Raw genomic sequence first — 19,215 nt, 5'->3', positions numbered from 1 at the left:
ATATATATATATATATATACATACATATATATATATACTGGCTGAAGTATCCGGCGTTGTGCGGGTTTAAATCTTCAAGTTATTAAGTTATCAATGAGTTGGATGTAGCTGTCAACATTTTAAAAATAATTAGCAGCTTAGCAGCTCTTCCAGCACACCCATGAGGTGGCTGCCCAGTGCCATTTTTGTTTTTATATTAAAAGTCATCAAAATCCATCTAGTGAAAAGGAGAAAAAAGGCTCCCAAGGTCAAAGTTCTGGTCAATGTACAACAAACAGGAGGTCCAACTGTGACCTCATCCCCCTAGTATGTCTTCTGGGATCCAATGTTACCAGACTGTGAAGTTTTCATCTAAATCTATCCAGTGGAAGGCTCAGAACAGGCTCTCCGGGTCAAAGTTCTGACCAGCGTACACCAACGGGAGGTGCGACCAGGACCCTAACCCCCCTAAAATCTGGGCAGGATCCAACTCGACCACCTGATATTGGTTTCATCCCATTCAGTGCAGCGGTGTCCAAATGCATAAACGGACAGACAAACAAACCAAATCCATCCAGTGGAAGGCCCAGAATAGGCTCCCCAGGTCAAAGTTTTGGCCGCATACAGCAACAGGCTCAACTATTACCTCAACCCCTACTATGTCTTCTGGGATCCAATATTCCTAGTTTGTGAAGTTTTTGTCTAAATCCATAAAATGTAAGGCTCAGAACAGGCTCCACGGTTCAAAGATCTGTCCAGCGAACACCAAAGGGAGGTCCGACCAGGACCCTAATCCCCCTAAAACCTGGCTAGGTTCCAACTAGAACAGCTCACATTGGTTTCATCCCAATCAATGCAGGGGTGTTAAAGATATTCATCAACAAACAAACTTCTTCATTTATATATAAAGATGTCATCCAAGTCCATCCAGTGGAAAGCCGAGAAAAGGCTCCCTGGGTCAATTTCTGCCCAGCGTACACCAATGGGAGGTCTGACCGGGACCCTAAACCCCCTAAAACCTGACTAAGATCCAACTGGACCAGCTCATGTTGCTTTCATACCAATCGGTGCAGGGGTGTCGAAGATATTCATCAACAAATAAATAAACAAACATATATATATTGTGTTATGAATCCCAGTGTATTTACTAATAGCAACAAAAATGTAAAGCAAAGTGTCTTCATTAAAGTGAATACACAAACAAAAGATGACTCAGATCCACAGGTTTGAACAGGTTTCCTAAAGAGACTGTATAGTAACAATGGCAGGTACTGATATAATACGTTTTACCCCAGTCCAAAAGGCACAAGGCTGTCCAGGAGAGCAGACAGAGTCCAGGGATCAAGCAGTGATCAGACAATAAATCCAAATAGCCAGGTTGAGATGAGGCAAATAAGCAAGGTCCAGAAGTCAGGCAAAAAGATCAGGGCAACAGGCAAAACAGCGTGGTCCAAAGTACAGGTAAATGATTTGGGGTCTCAGGCAAGCAGGAAAGGTCCAAGAAACAGGCAGGGGTCATACACAGAAGGTCAGTCAAGCAGGTATATAACAAAAGAACAGGAGCAGGTAGTAGCAGCCAGGAACAAAAGGGATGAACTGCACAGAGCACAGCTTGAGGCAGGTATTAAAAGCAGTGTGACAGGTGTAGTTCTAATTAATCCTCAGGCAAGAAGATTAACTCCTTCAGGTATGTTGCGGAGTTCAGGAGCAGAACAGCAGCACCTCTGGTGGTATGAGGTACTGCTGCTAGGTACAAATGACAGACAGAGTTGTAACATATTGTGAGAAAGTACACCATTCACAGGAATCGGAAACAGGTATGCTGAACCATTTAGCTGTTTAATAGCAGCTGTCATGATGGGAAAACAGCTCCGATGCTGGTACAGCAATCATATCCAGTAACAGTAAACGAAAATCCCAACCACCTACATTTGGCTAGACATTACTTCCCTGTCTACTCGCCAGCCACTTACTGGCATCGGTGGTCCCACCCACACATACAGACAGTGTCCTTATCCTCCACTCCAAGCACTACAAACAAATCACAACAAACCAATCACACCCATGTGGAACACGTGTGTGTGTGTGTGTGTGTGTGTGCTCAAAAAGGAACCTAGGGAAAACGTAACCCTGTCTGCAGGCTGTTGCTGCAGACTAACTGTGTTCCTACCTGTTCCCTTATAGGGAACTGTGGCAAATATCCCTTTTTGCACACAATATATAAATATATATATAATATATATATATATATATGTACATATATAAAATTCCTTGAAATCCAATGAAATCCGATTTATTTTCAAAGGAGACAGCATGTAGGGAGGAGGTTAGCTGCGGTGCTCTGCTCATACAATAGCATTAAGGGTGAACCAGGGACATAGGACAACAGTAGAATTCTGTCATTATTGTGAAGCAGTTCTGTAGAGAACAGTCGGCTACAATAATTTGCTGATCAAATTCTTTTAATTTTAATCTCAAATACACTTTTCACAGACTAGTGGCTATTGGTTGTTGATAATGCATTGTATTGCATATATATAAAAGTACTAGAGGGTATATACAGATTGAGTAAGATCGATATCATTCTAAACTAACTAATATATTTATATCTTTGAGGAAAAACAGTGTGCTTTTGCTGTCAGACTATTAGCAGCAGAATCCAAAAAACAAACAGATTTCTTTCTTTTCAACTTGAAAGTTTTTGTAGTGAAAGTAATCTTGTGTGGTGCAGTGAAAACTGAAATAATTTAGAAAAATATCTGGGTGTTTACGTGTGTGAGTCGGTAGCAGTTGCACACCCCCAAAAAGGCTATATATTATATTCTAATCTTTTCTATGTTTAAATATTTTTATATTTTGGAAGGGTCATTCAGTGGAATCTATATTTAAAGAAGGCTGTTTGTGAGGGGCAGCATGCAGCTGGACCCCCCAAAAAATGCTATATATTCTAATCTTTTCTATTATTCAATACTTTTATATTTTGGAAGGGCCATTCAGTGATATCTATATTTAAATAAAGCTGTTTGTAAGTGTCAGAACTAAGCAGCACACCCCTAAAAAAACACTATAAATTTTAATATTTTCTTTTTTTAAAGACTTGCCTATTGAAAGGGTCATTCAATCTATATTTAAAGAAGGCTGTGTCTGAGGGTCAGCAAATCCAAACACTATTTGTTAAATTCAATCTCAAAGAAAACATTAGTTCTTGATGTAGGGAGGAGGATTAAGAGGGAATTTTCTGATGAATGTGGTGATTTGTCCAAAAAAGGAAAATAGCTAACATTCCATACACCACGTGCAATGGCAAGACAAGGCTCAGACTATGTCCACTTTTTGCTAGTAGGGTACCTGCTACTGCTTGTACTGGCATACGCACTAGAATGGCCATTCCAAAACAGAGTGCCCAACTGAGTTGTGCATCTTCCTCAACCTCACATGCACCACCCTGTCATCTGTTATTGACACCTCCAAAACAGACAAATCAGTGCCTGAGGATAACAATGAGGTTGAAAAACAACTTGGGCACTCACAGAATCCTGAGTAGAGTCTAAGAACAGTATCCATGTGTGCTACATGTGAGTCTGAGGTTTCAGATTCAGACACTGTAATAATAGAGCTGTCTCCTTCGAAAAGACATCAACCATTTGGAAATGTGAGGATGGGTAGTAGTCGTATTAGTATTGATGATGATTTACACATAGAAATTAAGGAGGCTACTATGGAAGTTGCAAATGTGCATGAGGGGGATAATTGTGGATCTGAAAATGAATATGTTGTACATGGACATGATGAATGTGTTTAAATAAGTCAGCCACCAGTGTTATCACCAGTAGTTGCCCATGATAAGCGTATTAAACTACCAGGGCAAAAATGCAAACTCAATTGCATAGCCTCACTATGCCATTTAAATATTAATCCCAATGCTCACTGTGTATTATAACACATTACCTCTGATACCATAAGGAATTGTTACCCTTATTCAAAGTCCATGGTAATCGCAAATAATAAGTCCCACAACTGTAGCACGGTAATTGTTGAAATAATACAGTTCCGTGTCTATCACAGGATAACAGATCTCTATATGAAGGTTGGGAACACTATCTATCCAAAGATTAACTAAATGCTGGCAGGGAGTGTGGGTTCCACTACCTGATATCACTGGGAATATGTGAAAATACCCTACCTATCGGTAAACTGGGGAGCGATTCAGGGAGGGAATGAATGATCAAGGAGTAGTGAGGCAAAACGCCAATGCGCGTTTCGCTTCTAAAGCTTTGTCAAGGCAAAGTTAATCTTTGGATCGATAGTTAGTTATATTTTAATATAGCTACCTCGGTGTGCCTCATGGTCCACTCTCTTTTCTTTTTTGTTTTGAATCAATCTAACCATGTGTTGAGTGCACCCCTCAAGTTATTGTATAATTTCTTGAGTATACTATTATATATTTATTCAGAGGCAGTTATTACATAAGCTAATAACTATACCTAGTGCGGTTTTCAAAACCCCTTTTTTTGTCTAAACTACCAGGGCATAAGACACAAAAAAAAACACATCTCGTGTTTGGAATTATTTTTATTCTAACCCAGACATTTGTCAAGGCATCTGAAACCTTTGTTAGGCCAAAATAAGTAGAGGTGGGAACGTTGAACATCTAGGTACCTCCTCCCTGTTACGTCATTTGCAGTGAGTTCATTCAAGTCGTGTTTCAAGACTTGGCAAATTGTGTATAGTAGCAAGCAGCCCAGCACCATCTACCGGCTGAATGTACATACACCTGCAATCCTTATCGGTGTCAACACCTTCATCATCATCCTCCTCATTATTAGTACATATTAGTCTAGGATACAATTATCAAATTCCAAATAACTCCCCTAATGGAATCCATTATTCCCAAGAAACATCCTTGAATACTACAGCTGCTGCTGGTGCTGCTGAGGGGGAGAAATCTATACAGAACGGGAGCAAGATGAGTAAGTATTTTACAAAATTGTCTGTGAAGCAAACATTTGCAAGAGGAAACAAGTATGACAGTCAGCATCCTGTTGCATAGCAGATCACTAAAGCCATGACAGCTATGTTAGCACTGGATGTGCGCCCAATCTCCACCATTAATGCAACAGGTTTTAGACGATTTTTTGAGGTCATGTGTTCATGCTATAAAATTCCAACTCAATTCCATTTCTCCAGAACATCAATTCCTCAGGTGTACTGTGGGGTTAAACAAACAGTCATCCAGTTCCTAGAAAATGCTGTTGTACCGACAGTCCACTTAACTACGGCTATGTGGACAAGCGGCCCTGGTCAATACAAAGACTATATGACCGTGCAGCCCACTGGGTAGGTGTATATCACAATCAGCAGCAGCGCCGGTAGCTTCATTATCATCCTCCTCATCCTTTCTGCATAGTAGACCATTGGTAATTTGTATAAAAAATAAATAAACTGCTATCTATTCTGTCCAGTTCATTGACTAATAACCAAAATGTTCTCTTTTGTGAGGGCCCAAACAAATCAAGTGCTTCAGCCATAAAAATGGCAGCCCCTGACGCTGAAGTGCTTGGTTTGTTAAACTAGGTGCATGTCCTTTTTAACATATGGGAGGCGGGTTGGGCCCAAGGAGAATTCCATCTTGCACTATTTTACATTCTGGCCTTGGTCTATCAGCTTGTGTAACATTCGACAATTCAGGTGTCAACAGTATTATTAGGTTGCCGATTCACATGGTTGACAGTATAATTAGGTAGACTATTCAAATGTTGACAGTATTATTATAGGGACATGAATAGAGAAATGGTTAAGGACAGGGATAGAGACAAGTCTAGGGATAGGGACAGAGCTAGAGTTAGGGATAATACTGTGTACATTTAAATTGTCAACCTAATAAATATTGTTTACATTTCAATTGTTGTCCTAATAATACTGTCAATGTCATTATATTGTCGACTTTATAACCCTATCTATTCTGCTGTCCACTAATCACATTATGTCAATACTTTACTTGTCGAACACATGTTTGTATAACATCATGGTTGGTGTCCCTAAGTACTTTACCATCTTGCACCATTTAACATTGTGCCCTTATTGTCCCATCATCTGTAAAATAATGTGTACTGATGCAGACACTGTGCATCTAATTAGCGCTGAAACTGCCACTGCTGTTGCCTTTTCAATGTATTTGCTGCTGACCTCTCCAATGTATTGCTGCTGACCCTCTCCAATGTATTGCTGCTGACCTTCTCCAATGTATTTGCTGCAGTGCTGACCCTCTCCAATGTATTGCTGCTGACCCTCTCCAATGTATTTGCTGCAGTGCTGACCCTCTCCAATGTATTGCTTCTGACACTCTCCAAAGTGTCACACATACCTATTTCGTGTATCTTCTATACTCAAAGAAAATGTAATGGATGTAGACATCGTCAATGAGGGTGATGATCAGTTACCATTGAGGAAGATGACCACTGATATCCAAATGCCCAGGATTCATTTGCTGACATATCTATCTAATATCCAGTTGAAAACCCAAGAACCAAAATGTTGGCTGTTGTTGGGACCCAAACAAATTGAGCACTTAGGCCACAAAAGGGGCAGTGACAGTTGCTAGAGTGCTTAGTTTGTTAACCTTTGTGCATGTCGTTTTCAACATATTATGGATAAAGCATTCTTGCATGATTTTGGCTAATCCACTTTTCTCCAAGAGTCTTCTGAAGCCTTTGTTATATTCTTGCACCAAAATTCCCTTTTTTTGTGGGCTTTTTGTAACTCATGCAATGCCTAACTGTTTTCAGCATGTTACTAGTGCTGTCAACTGTCAATTGACTGCTGGTTGGGTGACCAATATGCTAAATTCTTTCTCTTAATTTCTCAGAATGTGGAGTTTTTAATTCAATTGCTTTGTCTTGTAAATAGAGGTGTTTGGCAACCAAATCTGCATCAACATGAGTTATACATACTTACTTATGTGAGAAGGCCAACTACTGAACTGTCTGGTTTACATATTACCTAGCCTAATGGTTTCGTCCTTTTAAAGCTATACAAATATCTAAAAATATTTTTATATACATTGCATATTGATATACATGACATATTTATATACTTGAAAATATATATGAGTGATGAGCCCCCTTGTTTGATTTACAAGGGCCACATTACTCAAACTCTAAAAAGCACTTATAGTAAAACAAGGGGGTAAATGTATGAACCTCCGGATTCTTCAACTCCGGCGAGTTCAGCGTCTTCAGCGCTTAAATTTAAAGCGGCGCTGCCTTGTAAAGGGAAACTTCCCTTTACAAGGCAGCGCCGCTTTAAATTTAAGCGCTGAAGACGCTGAACTCGCCGGAGTTGAAGAATCCGGAGGTTCATACATTTACCCCAAGGTGTTTTAAAGCTCGAATCTTGGCTCTCTGTGAATTCTCTACCTAACGATAAGTGTATATAAAAGTTATGGAGGATATGCATTTTGACAGCATTGATACAGACTATCCAGGAGATATATATGACCACATACTCAGGTCCAATTTAATTTTGGAGAGAATGCGGGGAAAGTTAGCTTGGAAGATCTTTTCAGCCAGATCTACCTTAATCATACCATAAAAAGCACTTTATTGAAAGTTGTAATGCAAGGTGTTTGAAAGCTCGACTCTTGGCTCCCGGTGAATACTCTGCCCAACGATAAGTGCACAGTACATAAATAGATTAAGAGCAAGCCATCTTCGTCTATTTAGTTTTATCAATATCTTTATTAATTAACTGTATTAATTCTACCACTGTCCATCCAATGAACGCTGCCTGTTTCTGTAGCATAAGTGTTTATGAGGGATGCTATGTTACCTTCTTTCTTGATTATGAAGTAGATCAGAGAGTAGGGGTGCAAGAAGAAATCTGTAATGTTGAGGTAGCGTTGTACCGGAAAACATGCGCAGTCGTGATGTTCTGAGAAACATTGCGGATAATTGAATATGCCCCTATATATTCTTATGGTGTGTTAAACTAATAGCATTGTGAAAATAAAAACATTTATAATAGATGCAAAGCATCACTCAATCAGAATATGAAGTCCCAAGCTCTCTCTCCCTCTGGGTCTGGGTCAGCTATGTTCTGTGCTGTAGTTTATTCTAAGCAATATTAAATATCCCCCAGACACAAAGATTTCATTTCCCATGAGTGGCAAAATAATTGAAAAGAAACAAGCACAATCATTTCACAAGAAAAATTTGCATTGAGTGAAGTCTCCAGCTTACCAACACCAGGGACTTTTTTTGATTCTGTATGATGTAAAACAATTGATGTTCTGCTATATGATTGTGCATCATCAATTCCAATTTGCGTTTATTGCTTTGAAAGTTCCTAAACGTCCTGGTTATATGTCAGCATAGCTCCTAAAGATTGTTTTACTAAAGAACGAATGACTGGATGCAGTTTCCAGCTACGCCTCAGGAACCTCACTGAGCATACATGCCAAAATAATTTGTTTCTGCACAACAATTGAGCATTTCTTGTGTTGAAATTGAGTTTTCTTGGAATTACAATGAAACACAATAAAAGGAAGAGGGCTACTGTATTCCCCATTATGTGAAAAGATTGAGTTTATTAACTCTACTGACTTGTTTAATATTTTCCTATTTTTCAGCTTTCAGAACAGTTTATGGTCTTGAAACATGATGAAAAGTAATCAGCACGGTCCTAGGAAAAAGGCTAAGATTTAATTGATTACTTGCTTCCCACTGAATTTTGCACAAGATACTTAAAGTGGTTTGAACAGATTGATGACGAGCGAGGCATACTAATTAACTATTGTTGTGAACCATATCCAGTCAGCATGTTTAACTATTTCATGACCAAGGGTTTATCACCTATAAATAACTAAACCAATTTATTTATTTTTTCTCTGTATCAGAGTCGCAGAGAATAATAGTTTTTATTTCAATTGATCCAAACATTATTTTTATTTTTATTTTTTCCTGGACAGATATGGTTTTCATTTGGTAGCATACTGGAATTCTATGGCAATGTATATTGAAAATCTGGTAAAAATATGATTCTTCTTTAGTTAATTTGACGAGTTGGTACCACCCAGAAATTTACGTGTCCCATGTATAGGTATACCAAACATGTATATTTATTAAAGGACACAGTTATATGGCCCAGGTAAAAAATTATACATTTATTTTATTAAAATATATTACCTTTGATTGTATACTGTAATTGTGCACAGGTGTACAAATCCTTTGGGGGGTATTCAATTGTTAGCGTTAACGCTAAAAAACGAGCGCTCAAAAAATATTACCGTTTATACGGTAATATTGTGCGCGAAAAGCGTTAATACGGTAGTTTACTCGCGGAATTTCAGCTCGCCACTCAGAGGGCTGCGAGCTGAAATTCCGCGAGTAATTACCGTATTAACGCTAAGATTTTTTGAGCGCTCGTTTGAGAGCGTTAACGCTAACAATTGAATACCCCCTTAGGGTCTTATTTGATATTGAGCTGTGCTTCCACATACATTTCACCACTCTGCTGATTCCCCAAGTGTGATCCCCGAGTTCTGCTCCATGCATCCATCTTTATCCTGGGGCACTAAGGGTTTGTCTCATGGCCCTGGCCAAAACCGGGGTTGTGTGACACGGCAAAGTAGGTGTGTGAGCATAAGAATCAATTAGAATATGCAATCATGATATTGCACCTTCTAAATGGTTCTCCCACTCACACACCTCCTCCACCACAATTTTAAAGTGTAAACCAAAACATATTTTCTGGTTCTGACTAGGGTTTTGGTGTGATTTGGAGTATGAGACAGGATGGGCTTACATGCTGCCAAGGCTTTAATGTTTACAGATTTGTATTGGAGTTCCTCATACATCAGAAACCTGCTGTCACTTGCCACTCTTACTAGGGCTACTTGGCCACCAGAATCTTGCCAACCAGGGGCACGCTAGGCTGGGGGGTAGGGGGGGTTCTGCCCCCCCGGGTTTGTCCCATAGTGGGCTACCTTGGGCTAAGTCACTGGGCCACATACATTTCTTCCTTTAAAAGGTTCCCAATAGGCTGCTGAGTTGAGTTTTGCCCGCTAGGCTACAGTTTGCCAGTCCTCCCCTGTTAGAATATTGCCAGTGGAGATGTAGATTGATACATGTTCCACAAATATTGCTTAAAGGTAATGAATGTAACACCATAATACTTTAAGATATTAGATGTACACATACTTTACATGCTGCCCTTTACATACAGTTTTTAAGCACACGTTAAGTGTATTCTATCCCCTGTCCTTTAATCAGTCCAGGTAGATTCAGTATCTTGCACATGTATTAGCCTGGACCACAGGCTATTTGCCTTCACCGACCAGAGGATAGTGTACCAGAATTAACTTGCAGCGAATCTGACATTTGCTCACTGGGCCACTTTTCAGCCTGTCACCTATCTCCAGTACCGTGAACGTGGAAAAGATTTTGAAGTATTGAATGCTTAAGTTGATTTAACACAAACCTTCACCAACAGCAGTATAGTATTTTTAAACAAAAGGATTAACACTTATACTGTAACAATGCAAAAAAAAAAGCAGACAGAGAAACAATACTTTTATCATGCTTCTGGTTCCCATGTTGTGAGTGGCTTCTGAGTACAGGAAGGAGTTACCTTTTCTGCCTAACTGATTAGCAGCCTTCATCCCCCAGGGTCTAGACAATGCAGAGCCCTTCTCCCCTGTTGGCCCTTGCCCCACAAGTTTGGAGATAAGAGGTCCACACAATGGTTCTTAACAAATAAGTATAGTCACGGATGATTAAATTAGCTGTCATAACCTCCTTGAATTAACCCGATCAAGTCTTTCAAGAGATCCAAATCTCCAGACTCAATGGAAGTTCCTGTGGGCTTTAGCCGGCCTTCTGCATGCATGCTCCCAAGCCCTTGTGGTAATAGTCATCACTTAGCAGACTCTGGAGGAGGTATGTGATCAAGGGAGTCCTTGTAGTACAATTTTTTCCACAGTGGCTACAGCTCTTTCAGAGAACAACATCCACAGATTATATGGTATCTTATACACATGCAAGAGGGGAAAATAATTTGGAGGAGAGAGAGTCACGACTGGCTTAACCTTTGTTTGTTCAATACAAACCTCTTTTTAACCATGGGAGTAGCTGGTGAACATAAAGGGGTAAAAAGTACCACTGTCCATTTTCTGTGAGATGTGAAGCACAGCAATAGTATGGCAGGTTTAACCCCTCGTTTCACCACAGACACATGTTTGCACGGAATATTGTCTGATCTTCATTATTTTTTTATTTACCATACATGATATGATAAATATATTTGATTTCCAGTGTTTCTACTACACCATCTCAATCATGTATCTGCTCTTTAGAAAAGCAGCTGTAACTGAAAAACAGGTTCCATCCCCTGTCCATGATTCTGGCAGTAGATATGCAGGTCTATCAATACATGCTTATAAAGTCATATAGTACAAATGTTGAAAATAATATACATAGGTTTATTTAATCCATAAATATTCAATAAACTTATTTAATGAAGTGTTCAAAATGTTATTTCATGGGCAAAAACAAACAAACAAATAAAAACATGAATTGAACGTATGGACTTTCTTTAATATTTAAGCATCTGATCTCATGATCATCCCATATCAGTTTGAAGGGTGGCTCACATTATTACTCTGTTTTATGACACTTCTCTTGTGACATACAGTCCTGTTTAGGGGCAGGTCACAGCCTCCCACAAGATCAGCACATTCATCTCCTAAAGTAAAGTGGCAAAGATAAATACAGTTGTAGTATGAAGGTCATCCATTAACAAGTCTTTGGAATTCAATGCCAACATCAGCTTAGACATCATTTCTCATGAAACATCAGCAAATTAAGTTGTCAACAATCACCACTATTTTAAAATTACCGAGCTCCTCTTACAACCTTTCCAGCATAATTATAGGCAACCAGAGCAGTCAAGAATTTTTATACATGACCCCGACCATGCTATAATGTCATAGCAGTGGGATTCACCTATGTGCTTTGGTAATGTGAAGTTAAGTGAGCTCAGACACATTTGGCCATACATGGTGTCTTCAGTGGGCTCTGATTGCCCACAAACTCCCCTTTGCAGACTACCACACCCATCCTAAAGCCACTACCTCTAAATTTTATGAACCCAATTTATAATCTAAGGCCTTAAATGTAGCAAATTTAAATATATAAACCTGACTTCATAATAACATTGATCTGAATTTGTTTTATCCTATGCAAATTTTCATTCCAAACAATCCCCATCCCAAATAAATGCTCAAGGGTAAGAAAGGGTATTCCCAATGTCACCAAGAGGGGGCCAGATGATGACTTAGGGCCTGAGTCATTAAGGAGAGTAAAGCAAAAAAAAAGGAGTAAGTTTGCTCCTGGACAAACCATGTTACAATGCAAGGGGTGCACATTACTTTATTATTTTGCATATAAATTAAATATTGACTAATTTTTCCCGCAGCACACAAATACTTGATAGCTTCTTTTTTTTTTACACAAAATTTTAAGTTGATCTAGGTCATGCCCTACCCCAATTATAAATATGTCTCCTCATTTTAAAGTTACCTCCCCCTCCAATGCAATATGGTTTTATCAAGGCGGAAAGTTACTCCCTTTTTTATGCTTTGCTCTCCTCAATGACTCAGGCCCTCGATGTACAAAAATAGGGGCATATTAAAAAGAGAAATTAATAATTTTAAGACTATCTTTATCCTCCATTAATTTACCGAGAGAACAAGATTCACTGTTAACAAGAGGGTTATTTTTTCCACCAAACACAATACGCTTGAGATTTGTAGATTTTGTTGATTTGAATATGTTCACAAGGAAATTAACCCTTAAAAGATATTTTTGTATGCACAGTTTATAGGATACTAACCTTAAATAAAAACTTAAATAATGAAGATTTTTTTAAATTCTCTTGGTATTCAGGATACTCTGAACACTACTAGTATTCTGTTTACGCTCAAAGTGATTGGGTCTCAAGCTCATCTTTATCTACTTTTAAATCCAAATCTAATTTAATTTTAGTCCCACCAGCTCTAAGGGTCCGCATATGGAGGCTCAGTATAAGTCTATCAGGGAAATCTGCAAATCCGTTCTAACCTGACGGTTGCAGAACATAAAGCCATTAAACATGTAATTGAAAATCTAAATTATTAATTAAATAGTTTGATAAAGCTGGGGATGGGTGGTAGTATTCCAGGATAGAGGAATTTACATGAAAAAGATTAACAGACTTTTAGTTGGTCCCATCTACTACCTAAAAGACATATTTGCACATTGACTTCATTTCACAACTCAATGCTTTAACTTTTGATTCACAATTTTACCGGCAGTGTTGTAGTACACTAATAGGCATCAAATCTTCTTCTTTGGCTCATGGGAGTTCAATACACCTGGACTAATTGTCCATTTGGTCAAATTTGGTGTTCTGTCTTCGGTACCGAGATGATTTTATTTTTATCTGGGATGTTGCTGCTTCTTCCATTCCAGAGTTCATCATATACCTCAATAATAACTGTTTGGATTGTTATTTACCTACTACATCAAAATCACTCTAAACTGCTTATATTTAACACTAACTGGAACAACTGGGTGGATGATCACTACTAGAAATGTGCGCAGACCCCTGTGTTTTGGTTCTGGCTTTGGCCCTAAAACCAACTTTGTGTATTGGTTTTGGTTTTGGACAAAAATCCTCATGTGTTTTGGTTTTGGTCCTGGATTTAATCGAAAAATAGGTAAAATCATGTGATTTTGAGCTGTTTTTGCTCCTACGTTACTATTTATAGCTTTAACATTCATCTAATGCTCTCTTCACAACTCAAAATTTTCACCAATTTTGGCCAAAGTCTGGAGAGAGCTGACTGTCCAAAATTAGTGTCAGAGCAGTGGCACAAATACATGGAAGTTTATTACAAGATACAACCTATATGAAATACAGTGGCAGTCTATAAAGTTGGTGGCATGGTAGGTCATTTTTTGGAAGTTGCTGCAATGATCTACATGCAGTCGCTGTATGCTGAAAATGTCCAGAAATGTTATGGGCCACAGACAGCATCTCCTGCACCAACCTCTAATTTTTAAAGAATTTTTGAACAACCAAGTTTTGTGTGTAAAGCAAGCTACAATCCTTATGAAATAGTGGCAGAGCAATGGCTGATAGGATGGTCATTTTAGACAATGGCTGCACCCAGAACAAAATGGTGAGAGAAACACCACGCACACAATATTTTTAACAGCATGCATCATGGAAAGTGAAAAAGCAGTAATTAGAGCCCCTTAGACGGAAAGCAGCGGCATCAGTAGACATTTTAAACAAGATGATAGACCACTTCATAGACAGAGACTGACACTTTTGTGGCTGAAGTACTTGATTTGTTTGGGCCCCACAAAAGCAAACATTTTTGTTCTTGGTTATTGAACAGGAGCATACATAGGGATTTTAACATTTGGCTAACAGTGATCATCTTCCTCAATGGTGACAATATCATCACCTTCTTCATCATCCTCATCACAGATATCAAGATGAATTAAATTGTCATTTTAGAAAAGAAGAGACACCAAGTAGGTAACCAATTAAGAAGCATGTGTGACATATTAGAGAGGGAAAGCAGCAGCAGTAATCAGAGCTAATTAGATGGACAGCAGTAACATCAGTAGACATTTTACACAAGATGATAGACCAAGGTCAGAATGTTAAATAGTGCAAGATGGAATTGTCCTGGGGGCCTCCCACTCGGATATGACACATACATACAGTTACATGATTGACACTTATATGGTGGACACTCTAATATAGACAGGGTTGAATGTTGACAATAATGACATTATTAGGTCGATAATTAAAATGTAGACAGCATTGCTATGTCGACCATTCAAACATATATATATATATATATATATATATATATATATATATATATATATTTATGCTTCAAGATATCGCTCTAAAACTCGCGAGATCCATAATTTTACCGGAAATTATGTTTTTGCTACAGATGTTATCCTTATGTCTGGCCCCACCCAGTGGTGCAATGTTATTGGATTTCTCTGTATCAGAACCACTCATCTCAAGTATAAATATAAATGTATTCCATCCCCATATATTTTACATTCAGAAATTATATTTTCTGTAGTGCAGTGAGGCTTAAGTCTTCAAAACATAACTACATTTGTGGATATTTGTTATTTATACATGTACATAAAGGCAGAGTACTATTTGATGCTTCATTGCCCCCCCCCCCCCCGCACCAAAATCATAAACCCGACATCATTGAGCCTAAACTGAATAGCACAAATATATTTTTGCACTAGTCCGTTCAAAATACTGATGTTAACAAAATGATGGGACAGTGGAGTGGGGATATGCTTAGAGGGCTCAGTATCATTGGCCCTTCGATTAACCAAAAAGCTGCAGTGAATTAAGACCTAGACAGATGCTACTGTAGACTACTAAAGATGGTTTATGGTTATATTTGGAAAATATTTGGGTGTGTTTTGCCTATTCAACGCATTAAAAAAAGTATTGTTTAAAAAGTTTGAAAGGTTCTTAAATATTTTAAGAAAAATAAATATTATTACAATTCTAGAAGTCTAGGCCAGGAGACCATGGGTCTGAAGTAGAGACAGTACTATGATAGTTTGTGTACCGTATCTTGCATGAAATTGTTCTGTACATGGCCAGAAAGTGGGCGCACACATATGCATCCCTGCAGATTTCCATTATTCTGCCATTAATGCCAGCCTGCATCTGGAGAGGCAGGACGGAGGCTTTCTAACATAGGCCGAGCCCAGTAAGGATGTGTACATGCAATTACAAGTGGATGCAGACTAGGAAACAGATGTGTATACAACTGAGAAATCTGTATTATTCAGGGCCTGATTAAGGGTTCTGGCCGCCCTAGGCTAATACGGCCGCAGCGCCCCCCCCCCCCCCCCCCCTCCTCCGAATATATAGGTGTATAGGAACACTCCTGAATATGAATGTTCAGGTGTATTCTCCAGCATTCAAATTTAGACAGATTGTGCCATTGTCTCTTACCTGTTCTTGCTCTTCTCTCTTGCAACTTTGTTATCCACTCGCTGGCTTCTGGAAAGTTGGCGTCCTGTTTTGAAAATGCAAAATTGTATTATAATGCAAACCCTGAATGATTAGGCCCTTTAGTTAAAACAAAACACTCCATTATGGCCAGCTAAAAGTACCCCATTGGACAGGCATATATAAGCAATATCTGAATATTTGTTGTCAATCAAATACAAACCTCTACCAGCCCCATCTCACTAATATTTAGTATTCTAGTGATTGCTGAGACCACCCATGTGACCACCACACAATCATGAGATTCTGCCCCCCAAAGCTGCTCTATTTTTTAAATACCCCTGCAGCCATTTTCCTTAACCACAACCCCCCCCCACAGCCATTTTCCTTAACCCCTGCTGCAGACATTTTCTTTACCTCCCACTCTGCATATATCCCCCTTGCAGCTATTTTCCTTACCTCCACTCTGTAGCTATCCCCCCCGTCACATCAAAACTCCCCCAGTCACATATATCAGCCCCCCTCCTCTGCCCTCCTTCATACATATCAACTTCTCTCCCTCCCTATAGATTTTCATGGCAGCCCCCCCCCTCCCACCCTATAGATTTGTATGACAGTCCCCCTCTCCCTCCCTATACATATGCATGACAGTCCCCCCTCTCCCTCCCTATAGATATGCAGGGTGGTCCCCCCCCTCCCTATAGATATGCAGGGTAGTTCACCCCCCCTCCCTATAGATATGCAGTGTAGTTCCCCCCCTCCCTATAGATATGCAGGGTAGTTCCCCCCTCCCTATAGATATGCAGGGTAGTTCCCCCCCTTCCTATAGATATGCAGGGAAGTTCCCCCTCCCTATAGATATGCAGGGCAGTTCTCCCCCTCGCTATAGATATGCAGGGCAGTTCTCCCCCTCCCTATAGATATGCAGGGCAGTTCCCCCCCCCCCTCCCTATAGATATGCAGGGCAGTTCTCCCCCCTCCCTATAGATATGCAGGGTAGTTCCCCCCCCTCCCTATAGATATGCAGGGCAGTTCCCCCCCCTCCCTATAGATATGCAGGGCAGTCCCTCCCCTCCCTATAATATGCAGGGCAGTTCCCCCCCCTCCCTATAGATATGCAGGGCAGTTCCCCCCCTCCCTATAGATATGCAGGGCAGTTCCCCCCCTCCCTATAGATATGCAGGGCAGTTCCCCCCCCTCCCTATAGATATGCAGGGCAGTTCCTCCCCCCTCCCTATAGATATGCAGGGCAGTTCCCCCCCCTCCCAATAGATATGCAGGGCAGTTCCCCCCCCTCCCTATAGATATGCAGGGCAGTTCCCCCCCCCTCAATATAGATATGCAGGGCAGTCCCCCCCCTCCCTATAGATATGCAGGGCAGTTCCCCCCCCCTATAGATATGCAGGGCAGTTCCCCCCCCTCCCTATAGATATGCAGGGCAGTTCCCCCCCCCTCCCTAAAGATATTGGCTGTGTGTTGCTAACCACTGACCACCAATGCTTTTGATCGTCGAGCCCTCCTCCCCCACCCCGAAAAAAAAATGAATGAAGAAAAAAAAAAAAAAAGAATGAAAAAAATAAATAAATACCCACAGCGCCGCGCCTCCCGGGACCCAGCGCCCCAGGCTGCAGCCTGGGCAGCCTAGTGGTTGATCAGGCCCTGGTATTATTTGTGGGTGGCCTGGGACAGGTTAAATGGCAGTTGACGACGATGACGATCTCCAGCACTAATGAACCATTTGCAATTGGCTGCTTGCAATTGAACCGCTGAAGTTGATTGGTGCTTAATTTGATGCTTGGCCATATATTATGCTGTTGTGTGTGGGTTTATTTTACACAAGACGGAGTTGTTTTTGTAGTATTAAAAAGGTTTTTTCTAAGTTTTATTGATGCCTAATTGCAAATGAATTGCACATAAAACAAAGTTATAAAAACATGGAGGCAAGTGGCGGATAAGCGCCTGTTACGTGTGCCTGGCATAAACCAGTTGCATATGGTGAGATTTGCACAGATCTTAGGAGGCAAACAGCTTAACACATAGGTGTGAATATGCAATTTTTACTTCCGGCTTTTTTAAATGTAAATTACTCCCATTTTGCGGCAAACTCTGCATCAGGTCGCTTATGCGCAACTGTTGTTTACTGCAACAATGTTGTGACATACATATTAGAGACAGCTGTCATCATCATTAACAATACCATAGAACATTTAAAAACAGCATTCCAGGGACATCTTGCTGCTGAGAACATCATGCACGGTTCACTCTCAGCAGATTTTTCTGAACTAAAATCACCATGATGACTTGTTTATTGAACTTCATTTTAATGTGATTTTTTTTTTTTTTGTATTTCACATTTTCTCCAAATAAACAAAAACTAAAAAAATTTGCAAAAAGGTCAGGATACCCTCATCCCTAAGATAAAGATATTGTTACAATAGTTAACATAGGTGAGGGGGTGCTCTTCCAATTTACAAATACTGAAAGAAAAACTAGAATTTGATATACAAGAAGGCACTCCTATCCAAAGAAGGAAAATGAATTTCCAATTATCATAAAATTCCTGGTTTTATACCTTTTTTCATTATATCATTATAATCTGTTTATAATACATTTTATATACATTCATTATACATTCTCCCTTGAGAAAGCTGTAATGATTGAAATGTATGTTGAGTAATTGACGTCACGAGTAACGCCACAACCCGGAAGTGGGGCCAGTAAGTGGCTGTGCCACTTGCACTCCCTAATAGCCGCATGTTTGAATAAGACATACTGGCTTGCAAAAAATCTTAGAATTACATCTAAATGCTATTAGAGAATGAAATCATTCAAATTTATAGATTAGTATCTGCCACTTATGTAGTATTACTACAAAGGTGACCATAAGCAGCTATTGGGATATAAGAATGGTACTGCTCAGGATAAGACAGACAAGTGGTCTTTACTCTGATTATAAATAAGATAGGCAGACTTGGGGATATATTTACTAAACTACAGGTTTGAAAAAGTGGAGATGCTGCCTATAGCAACCAATCAGATTCTAGCTGTCATTTTGCAGAATGTTCTAAATAAATGATAACTAAAATCTGATTGGTTGCTAGAGGCAAAATTTCCATTTTTTCAAACCTGCAGTTTAGTAAATATACCCCTTAATGTTGATTAGTAATCAAGAACTCACAGCTC

Source organism: Mixophyes fleayi, chromosome 1 (genome assembly GCF_038048845.1).
Source record: "Mixophyes fleayi isolate aMixFle1 chromosome 1, aMixFle1.hap1, whole genome shotgun sequence".
NCBI classification, from domain to species: Eukaryota; Metazoa; Chordata; class Amphibia; order Anura; family Limnodynastidae; genus Mixophyes; species Mixophyes fleayi.
This window is presented reverse-complemented; position numbering follows the sequence as displayed.